The sequence below is a fragment of the Eptatretus burgeri genome, chromosome 14, assembly GCF_056783735.1.
Source record: "Eptatretus burgeri isolate ZD-2024b chromosome 14, Ebu_testis_v1, whole genome shotgun sequence".
Lineage (NCBI taxonomy): Eukaryota > Metazoa > Chordata > Myxini > Myxiniformes > Myxinidae > Eptatretus > Eptatretus burgeri.
Genome location: NC_140974.1, coordinates 9,126,564 through 9,136,563, shown reverse-complemented (window position 1 = coordinate 9,136,563; position 10,000 = coordinate 9,126,564). Strand labels below are relative to the sequence as shown.

Genomic DNA, 10,000 nt, shown 5'->3' with positions numbered 1-10,000 from the left:
CCACGATTGCTTTGAGGTCTCCGCGGACGAGGAAGGCGTTAAAAAAGGTTTCACGATGGAAACTGCAATGATGAAGGTGGAGAAAATTGCAGTGCAAAATTTTTTGTTTCATGGCAGAAGTAGGAATCGGAAAGACGTGATGGAAAAGCGGTGCAAAACCCGTACCGCTCAAGTGTGGTGCTTTGTGCAGAGGCATGATGGAATAAAGAAAAGAAAAAAAAGGAGAAGAGATGTTGTGCGCAAGCAATGGGGGAAAACATTGGTGTCGAGAGTGATGTGAAGCGAGTATGATGAAAGCACTGTGGCTGATGGTGGAAAGGCTGCAATGCTTTTTCATCTTGGTAACAATGATTGAATCCGGTCATGCTAAAACGTTTGTGTGTTCCGGGACAGCGTCTGCCCATTTCCTCTTCTTTATGCTAAAATCTCCTTTCCACTGGCGTTGCCAGCTTTTTGATGACAAGGTGGCAGAATGTTGGGGGGGGGGGTCCTGGTGGAAAGTGGCATTTGACAAATTGGAAAGCAAGAAGTGTACATGTGACAATTTCCATTTTCAACACCTGCAAACTAAGGCCGATGAGTGGTGCTCGAAAGGTTCTCGAAACGAGACGCAATCGTCGAAGAAGTGCCGATGGTTTTTGTTTTTTCAGACATGGTTAGTAAGGAACATTTTTTTGGTGAACATGTGCTATGAAGCACCCTGTACTAAACAAACAGGTTTCCTTTGTTGTTGTTGCTGTTGTGTATTAATTAAATATTTCACATTGTGTTTTAATCAACATCTTTAAAGAATACGTCAATTAAAAATAGGAAGCGAATTTATGAATCTGTGCAATTGAAATGTTACCATGATATTTTGGGAAGTTTTGATTTTTGAACTCCTTAGACTTTGAGAGAATAGAGTTCGACTTCGTAGGATTAACGGTAATATTATACGGTGTCAAAGACGAACCATTTGGAGAGACCAAATCTGACAACACACAATGAAACTGCAAACCTCAAACAGAGATGCAAACATGTCAACATGAAAGGCCCTTTTTGGAACATGTGGTACAGAAAGGCATTCCAAATTGTTAGCCTCAATATGGAGGAAAAGCACCACCAACCTGGACAGCTGCTCAACCGGCAATGCTCAGGACTGTTGTTTTGACCACCGAGTGCTCTTCGTCAGCAATTCAAACATCGTACATGATACCATTTTAAACTAGCACTCGGTGAGGCGCATACCTCCACCAGGCTGAACAGTTTACGTTTTCTATTCCACTGATAGGTCGGATCTGATTCCAGACCTGAACTAAAATCAAATCAGCTTGTTCTTGTCACGTAACCAGCTCATCCGCCGAGTTTTGCTATCACTCAGACAAACTTTTTGAGATAATATATATATATATATATATATATATATATATATATATATATATATATATATATATATATATATATAAATAGAAACGTATGTGTGTATCTTATGAGAGGAATAAATGTTACTGGGTTAGAGAAAACTGTCAGTGTGTGTCAACACACTGTGTCAGTGTGTGTCAATGTGTGTGTCTCCTCGATAACTCAAAAACCATGAAACCTAGCAGCCTTAAACTTTGCATGCTTACAAAGAAAACACCAACGAAGTGTTAGAGTGAAAATTTGGTGTTTGGGTTCATTAAAACACCCCTTTTGAAGATAATTAACAGCCATATTTAATTTTATCCTTCATCAGGAGATCCTCGGTTAAGGCCCGGTCACACCTTGACGTTTTAGCCAGCGATGGCAACGTATTAAAATGTATGTAAAACGCTGGCTTACGTTGAACTTTTGATGTTTTTTTTTTAAAGATTCGGACGTATTCATAGCGACTTGGTCTTATGTATAACGCATTGGTAACGGACACAGAACGTTTCGTTGTGTTATAGATAACTTATACCAACGAACTCTGAACCTGTTGTCGGCCGACACAACCGATGCCCAACGATAGTCTAACTTAGGCATAGCGCGTTGCACGCATCGCCGACGATGTCATGACATAGCCTATTAAAAGGCTGACACACAACGATTCGAATCATAACTGCCATAGAAATGGAAGTGTCAACATCGCGGTCACACCTTGGCGATCTTGCCAGCGTATGCTGACCTAAGAAAAATGTGTCTAAAACGTTGGGGCACGTCAAATACGGTATGAGTAAGTTTGGTATACATGAGTACAACGCTAAAGTACGCTATCATACGTCGTAGTAAGTAGAGTACGTCAAGAAATTTTAAACATGTTCAAAATTTTACGACGTACTCGGCGTATGACACACGTTCCGCATGCGATGGGGATAAGTTTTACACACCATATGTGGACGCTTACACACGTCCACAAAGGCTACTTATAAGCTATTCATAAGTCGAAACCAACATCGCGGTAATGTCTTTTTTACGCGAAACTTATTTCTAACTTATGTTTGACGTGCTTTGAACCAATTCTTTACGTCGTCCCAACACACATCGACGTCTGTAGATGTATTCCAATGACGTCTTCCGGTAAACAAAAAAAATAAATTAACGTGTTTCTCGCTTACAACTGCCATATAAAGACGTGTTGCCAGCGGTTTTGGGAATTGATATGTAAAAATGCTGCTCATAAAAGGGGAACCCAACAGTGTTTTGGAGTCCTTTTTGAGTCGATGTCCATGTCAGCAGTAACAGTATCAGTATCAGTATCAGTATTAGTATTAGTATTAGTATTAGTAGTAGTTTGTTCATGTTGGCAGTAGTAGGTGAGTGTGAGGGGGAGGGTGTGGGTTATGATGGATCGTCCTTGCGTTTAACGATTTAACGATTTAAATGATAAACTCAACGATTTAAATGGCTGCATCTCCACTATTGAAAGTAGACGCTTGCGCTCAACAATTGGATTTTAAGTTGTTTATTGTAACTATTTTCATTGTTTACAATGAACGATTTAAATTGCTGTCACTCGCCTTTGTTTTTTGACGCTGGGATTTGGAAATTTGAAGCGTTTCTTCTGAACGTGTTAAAATGCTCAAACTCGACTATTTTAAATAGACGCTGCCGATGGACAATTGGAATCATAGCCAAGCTAGACATCGAAGTGTGAACATCCTCGTCATGCCGAAGAAAAGTTTGAAGAATGCTGCAAATAAGTGTCCTGGCCGTGGCCGTGGACGCTGATGCAAGGACGATCCATTATACCAACGTCTTTCAGCCTATGAGTAACTTAAAAGTAACGTCTGTCGATGTGTGGCAACGATCTCATAACGTGCCAACAACACGTTAATCATAGGTTAGAAATAAGTTTCGAGTACGCTAAACATTACCTCGGCGTGTCTCAACTTATGATTAACTTACAAGTAGCATGTGTTGACGTCTGTCAACGATCGCAGACCGTGCATACAACTTGTGGCCAGCGTAGCGGAACGTGTGAGTCATACGCCGGCATACGTCATGAAATTTCAAGCATGAAAAAATTTGAGGACAACCAAAAAGTACGTTTAAAGCCAACGTACAACGACGTATGGCAGTGTTTTTCAGCGTGCTCTCAATGTTATCAAAACTTACCCATAACGTATTCAACGTGTGCCAGCGTTTTAGAAAAAAAATTCAAAAATCGGCATACGTTGGCTAAAACGTCAAGGTGTGACCGGGCCTTTAGGGCCCTGTCACACCTTGACGTTTAAGCCAGCGTATGGCAATGTATCAAAATGTATGTAAAACGCTGGCGTACGCTGAACTATTGATGTTTTTTTTCAGTTTTGGGCGTATTCATAACGAGTTGGACGTATGCATAACGTATTAGTAACGTGCACAGAACGTTTCGATAACTTATAGATAACTTATACCAACGAATACTTAGCGTGTTGTCGGCGTTCACAACCTATGCCCAACGATAGTCTAACGTTTGCATAGCACGGCAGCGTATCGCCGACGATCACGTAGTGTAGCCTATTAATAGGGTGCCGCTCAACGATTTAAAGGCCCTTTCACACCTTGACGATTTAGCCAGCATATGCCGACATATGAAAAATTTGTCTAAAGCACTGGCACACGTCGAATACGTTATGGGTAAGTTTTGTATACGTTAAGAGCACGCTGAAGCATGCGGGCATATGTCGTAGTACGCTAAGCTCGTCGACAAATTTTAAGCATGCTCAAAATTTTTTGACGTATGCCAGTGTATGACTCACACGTTCTGCATACGCTGGCTATAAGTTGTAGGTACGTGGCGCTGCCGGTACCTGTGCGGGAGGACGAAAGTCCGAGTCTTCAGGTCCTTGGTACTTCCAGTCTTGCTCTATGGGTGCGAGACTTGGACTTTGACCAAGGATCTGAGACGGAGACTTAATTCCTTTGGTACCAGGTCTCTTCGGAGAATCCTTGGCTATCGCTGGTCGGATTTTGTGTCCAACGAGCGGTTGCTGAGAGAGACTCGGATGAGATTTGTTACCTGCATAGTCCGTGAGCGTCAGCTGCGGCTGTATGGACATGTGGCTCGTTTTCCTGACGCTGATCCTGCTCACCAGATTCTCTCAGCGAGGGAGTCTCATGAGTGGAGGAGGCCAGTGGGCCGACCACGTGCCTCATGGTTGCAGCAGGTTGACCATCATCTCAAGGAGATGGGGATGGGCCTGGCATCTGCCTGGGGGATGGCCAGACGGAGGCCCCTGGAGTACCGGCGGAAAGTGGACGCAGCGACGCGCTGTTCTGGCACATGCTCCCATACCTGACCTAAAGCTGTTCTGACATGAGTTTGTTTTTTGTGTGTGTTCGGTCAATAAGCGTCATGTGTCACTCTCTTTACTAACCTCACCACCACCCTTCACCTTTCTCTCTTCTTTTCATTCTCCTTCTCTCCCTCTGTCTTTCTCTCTCTCACCCCCTCCTCGCATCCCTCCCTCCCGCAGTATAGCAACGTTTGGTGAGGCATAGCTCTCCCCACCTCCCCCCCTTCCTCGTTCTTCCATCCTTCCTAGCTTCCCCTCCCTCCTGCCTCCTCTCTTCCCCCTCCCTCTCCCCCCTCTTCCTCTCTCTCTCCACCCCTCCTCTCTCAACCCCCCCCACCCCCAAATATCCCCATCAGTGAAGCAACGGGTCATATTTGCTGGCACATATATCGTTTTTAGCCCTATCACCCAATGGTAAGGAATCACTTAAAAGATTCTCAGATCCAGATCCGGATTCGGATCTTCACCAAAATCGAACCAATTCTTATGTTTCACCAAGTTTATTTTCACCAAGACATAACCTGTCCACCAAGTTTCATCCAAATCAATCCACAAGGTTTTGAGATATCCTGCACACAAACAAACAGCAGTGGTGAAAACATAACTTCTGTCCATCTCAGATGGCAGAGTTAAATACGGATCTTCCCAGTTCCCAAATAATTATGGATAGGCAGCCTATGTAGTTGATGGGGTCTTCATTTTTAGATATGGATCTTCCCAACTACAATAAGTTTTTCGTGAACTCTTAATGGAGGGACACACCACAGAGAAGGCATCCTGACATTCTATACCCGCAGATATGGAAGCGGTCATCATACTAGAGACACATCGAGAGACAGCAGCCCCAAAACTTCCATGGTATGCACATTGTTGCAACATCCAAAACATCTATGGCAGCACAATATTCACACATTAAAAATCATTCTGAGTCATCATGGTATATAATGGTCAACTTATCATGGTTTAACTTGTCCAAATAGCACTAACTTCTATTTTCAAAACACTGAGCAAACAGTTTTGGTACCATGTAAACCTGTACTAACCTGTTCCATGGTCGGGTTGTCGGCGACTAAACCGTCTCCCCCACCAGGTTTTCTGGTGAGGAGGGTGTTTGGATATGGACACCCAGCAGGATTAAAAACAAAACCTGTCAAAGGGCGGAGGAGCTCCTTGTGAGCCAACGGCCATCCATATCTAGTGCCCAACTGTGTCTGCGGACGTCCTCCTGCAGTTGGGTTACTTCTTATTAGGAGGTTGGTGGCAGGATTTGCACTCCAGCCACCGTAAAACGCTTCATTCCGCAAAACGCAAAAACGCAAAAAAATCTGAAAACCCACTCCGTGGGAGTACCTCCTGTGCAGCTTCCCTTCGCAGGGCAGCTCACCGGATGATGGGATTGGGGCAAAGCCTTCGGGACCCCCAATCTTTGATAGGAGGGAAACCACGGGGTAACATCCCTGGGTCAGATTGCGGGAGAGTGTGTCGGAGTGGTGCTGAGGTGTCGTCCACCAGACGGCGGTCTCCTTGGGTTAACCTGAGGCGGTCCCTTCGGGTGGGTGCCTGGAATGTCCTATCCCTAAGAGAGGATGATCACCTGTCTCTGTTATCATCTGAGCTCAAGCGTTTGGACATCGGGATTGCAGCTCTCTCTGAGGTTCGGAGACCGGATTGCGGCGAGATAATGGTGGGTGGTTACACCTACTATTGGTCTGGTCGCTCTGATGGTTACCATACCCAAGGAGTTGCTGTAGCTGTGTCCAATAAGCTGACCCCAATGATAATTGAGGTAACACCGGTCAACGAGCGTATTATGAGATTAAGGATTTGTCACTCCTTAGGTGTCATTTCCCTGGTCTCTATTTATGCTCCGACTGAGGCGAGTGATCTTACCGTGAAGGATGCATTCTACGCCACACTCGAGTCTGTGGTTGATCAGTGCCCCAGATGAGATACACTTCTAGTCTTGGGGGATTTCAATGCATCGACTGGAACTGATAGGGATGGTTATGAGGTGTGTGTTGGTCCCCATGGGTCAGGAACTATGAACCAGAATAGCACTAAGTTCCTTGACTTTGCAAGAAGTCATGGACTTAGGGTGGCTGGTTCATGGTTTCAGCGCCCGCAAGCTCATCGCTGGACTTGGTATTCCAACGCTGGCGGTGTGGCAAAGGAGATTGACCATGTCCTCATTGACGGTCGTTGGAGGATGATCCAGAACTGCAGGGTCTACCGGAGTGCTCAGTTCCTCAATACTGACCACAGGCTTGTTGTAGCAACTCTAAAGCTGCACCTTAAATCCTGGAGAATGGTACCATCCCAGCCTAGGCTGGATGTTGCCAAGCTCAGGGATGAGAGAGTAGCTGAGGAGTTTGCGAACAGGCTGAGTGGACACTTGGGGGGTCTGGGTGCTTTAAGGGGGTCCTGAAGAGTTGTGGAGCACCTTCAAGACCACCGTCCTTGATGTTGCCGGTGGATGCCTTGGAGTTCACCGCAGGGCAAAGAAGAATTTTGTCTCTCAAGGGACACTGGATACCATTGACCAGAGTCGCAGGGCCAGGCTGAATGGCAGAGCTGAGCTGTTCAGGGAGCTGAGGCGTAAAACTGTACGTGCACTGAGGGTGGACAAGGAGGCCTATGTGCGAGGAATCTGTGAGGGGGTAGAGCATCACCTGTGGACAGGTGATTCTTGTCCCGCTTACAGGGGAATTCGCGCATTACGTTCATCCAAGCCCATCCCTCGGAGCACTGCAGTTCGAGCAGAGAGTGGTAGGCTCTTGACAGAGGAGTCTGAAGTGAAGGCCCGCTGGGCCGGTTACTTTGAGCGGTTGTACCAGGCTGATCCCCCAGCTGTCGAGTTGGACGTCAAGGGTGTTACAATCCCTGTTGCTGACCCTCGAATCAACTGTGGTCCACCATCGCTTGTGGAAACACGGGCTGCGGTGAACCAGTTGAAACGGGGCAAAGCTCCAGGGATCTGTGGCATCCATGCTGAACTTCTCAAGGCTGGTGGAAATGCTGCACTCGCGTCGTTGCATGCAGTTTTGTGCTCTGCCTGGAACACAGGCATCATCCCAACTGACTGGAAGAGGGGCCTTGTTGTCCCTCTCTGGAAAGGGAAGGGTGATCGCCAAGACTGCAACAACTACCGAGGGGTGACGCTGCTCTCAGTGCCGGGCAAGGTCTTTGCTCGGATAATTCTTGATAGGGTTCGCCACCATCTGCTTGAGCACCAGCGTCCAGAGCAGTCAGGCTTTACACCAAAGAGGTCAACGATTGACCGTATCCTTGCTCTTCGTGTCCTCACTGAACGCAGACGAGAGTTTCGGCAGGGGCTGCTTGCAGCCTATGTTGATCTCTGTAAAGCGTTCGATTCAGTGAAGCGGGATGTCCTCTGGAGGATTCTTGGTCTTCGTGGGGTGCCACCGAAACTGATCGATCTGATGTCTGAACTCTACTCTGGTACTGAGAGTGCTGTGAAGTGTGGTGGTACCGCCTCTGACTTATTTCCAGTTGTTACTGGAGTTCGTCAGGGATGTGTACTTGCCCCCACACTTTTCAACACTTGTATGGACTGGATTTTTGGGAGGATGTCGGAGAGATCAAGTTGCGGTGCATCGTTTGGCAATGTCAAGATCTCGGACCTTGATTTTGCAGATGATGCAGTCATCTTTGCGGAGACTTTAGACATCCTCTTGGGGGCCCTCGAGGTGCTGAATGAGGAGTCGGAGCCGTTGGGATTACGGATTTCTTGGGTCAAAACAAAGATCCAGGCTTTCGGTGACATCTTGGATGCTGCTGTCCTGTCTGTGTCTGTTTGTGGTGAGGATGTTGAGGTCGTGGATAGATTCACTTACCTTGGCAGTGATATTCATGTCTCCGCAGGTTGTGAGCCGGAGGTCAATAGACGTCTGGGTCGGGCCTGGGGAGTCATGGATTCACTGGATCATGGGGTGTGGCGCTGCCGGTACCTGTGCGGGAGGACGAAAGTCCGAGTCTTCAGGTCCTTGGTACTTCCAGTCTTGCTCTATGGGTGCGAGACTTGGACTTTGACCAAGGATCTGAGACGGAGACTTAATTCCTTTGGTACCAGGTCTCTTCGGAGAATCCTTGGCTATCGCTGGTCGGATTTTGTGTCCAACGAGCGGTTGCTGAGAGAGACTCGGATGAGATTTGTTACCTGCATAGTCCGTGAGCGTCAGCTGCGGCTGTATGGACATGTGGCTCGTTTTCCTGACGCTGATCCTGCTCACCAGATTCTCTCAGCGAGGGAGTCTCATGAGTGGAGGAGGCCAGTGGGCCGACCACGTGCCTCATGGTTGCAGCAGGTTGACCATCATCTCAAGGAGATGGGGATGGGCCTGGCATCTGCCTGGGGGATGGCCAGACGGAGGCCCCTGGAGTACCGGCGGAAAGTGGACGCAGCGACGCGCTGTTCTGGCACATGCTCCCATACCTGACCTAAAGCTGTTCTGACATGAGTTTGTTTTTTGTGTGTGTTCGGTCAATAAGCGTCATGTATCACTCTCTTTACTAACCTCACCACCACCCTTCACCTTTCTCTCTTCTTTTTCATTCTCCTTCTCTCCCTCTGTCTTTCTCTCTCTCACCCCCTCCTCGCATCCCTCCCTCCCGCAGTATAGCAACGTTTGGTGAGGCATAGCTCTCCCCACCTCCCCCCCTTCCTCGTTCTTCCATCCTTCCTAGCTTCCCCTCCCTCCTGCCTCCTCTCTTCCCCCTCCCTCTCCCCCTCTTCCTCTCTCTCTCCACCCCTCCTCTCTCAACCCCCCCCCACCCCCAAATATCCCCATCAGTGAAGCAACGGGTCATATTTGCTGGCACATATATCGTTTTTAGCCCTATCACCCAATGGTAAGGAATCACTTAAAAGATTCTCAGATCCAGATCCGGATTCGGATCTTCACCAAAATCGAACCAATTCTTATGTTTCACCAAGTTTATTTTCACCAAGACATAACCTGTCCACCAAGTTTCATCCAAATCAATCCACAAGGTTTTGAGATATCCTGCACACAAACAAACAGCAGTGGTGAAAACATAACTTCTGTCCATCTCAGATGGCAGAGTTAAATACGGATCTTCCCAGTTCCCAAATAATTATGGATAGGCAGCCTATGTAGTTGATGGGGTCTTCATTTTTAGATATGGATCTTCCCAACTACAATAAGTTTTTCGTGAACTCTTAATGGAGGGACACACCACAGAGAAGGCATCCTGACATTCTATACCCGCAGATATGGAAGCGGTCATCATACTAGAGACAC

The 10,000-nt window shown here is 46.9% G+C and overlaps 1 long non-coding RNA gene across 1 annotated transcript in view; it reads right to left on the bottom strand.

Moving 5' to 3' along the window:
* LOC147012622 (uncharacterized) overlaps positions 1-10,000 on the bottom strand; it is a 255,839-nt gene that overhangs the window by 243,950 nt on the left and 1,889 nt on the right. The window lies entirely within an intron of this gene.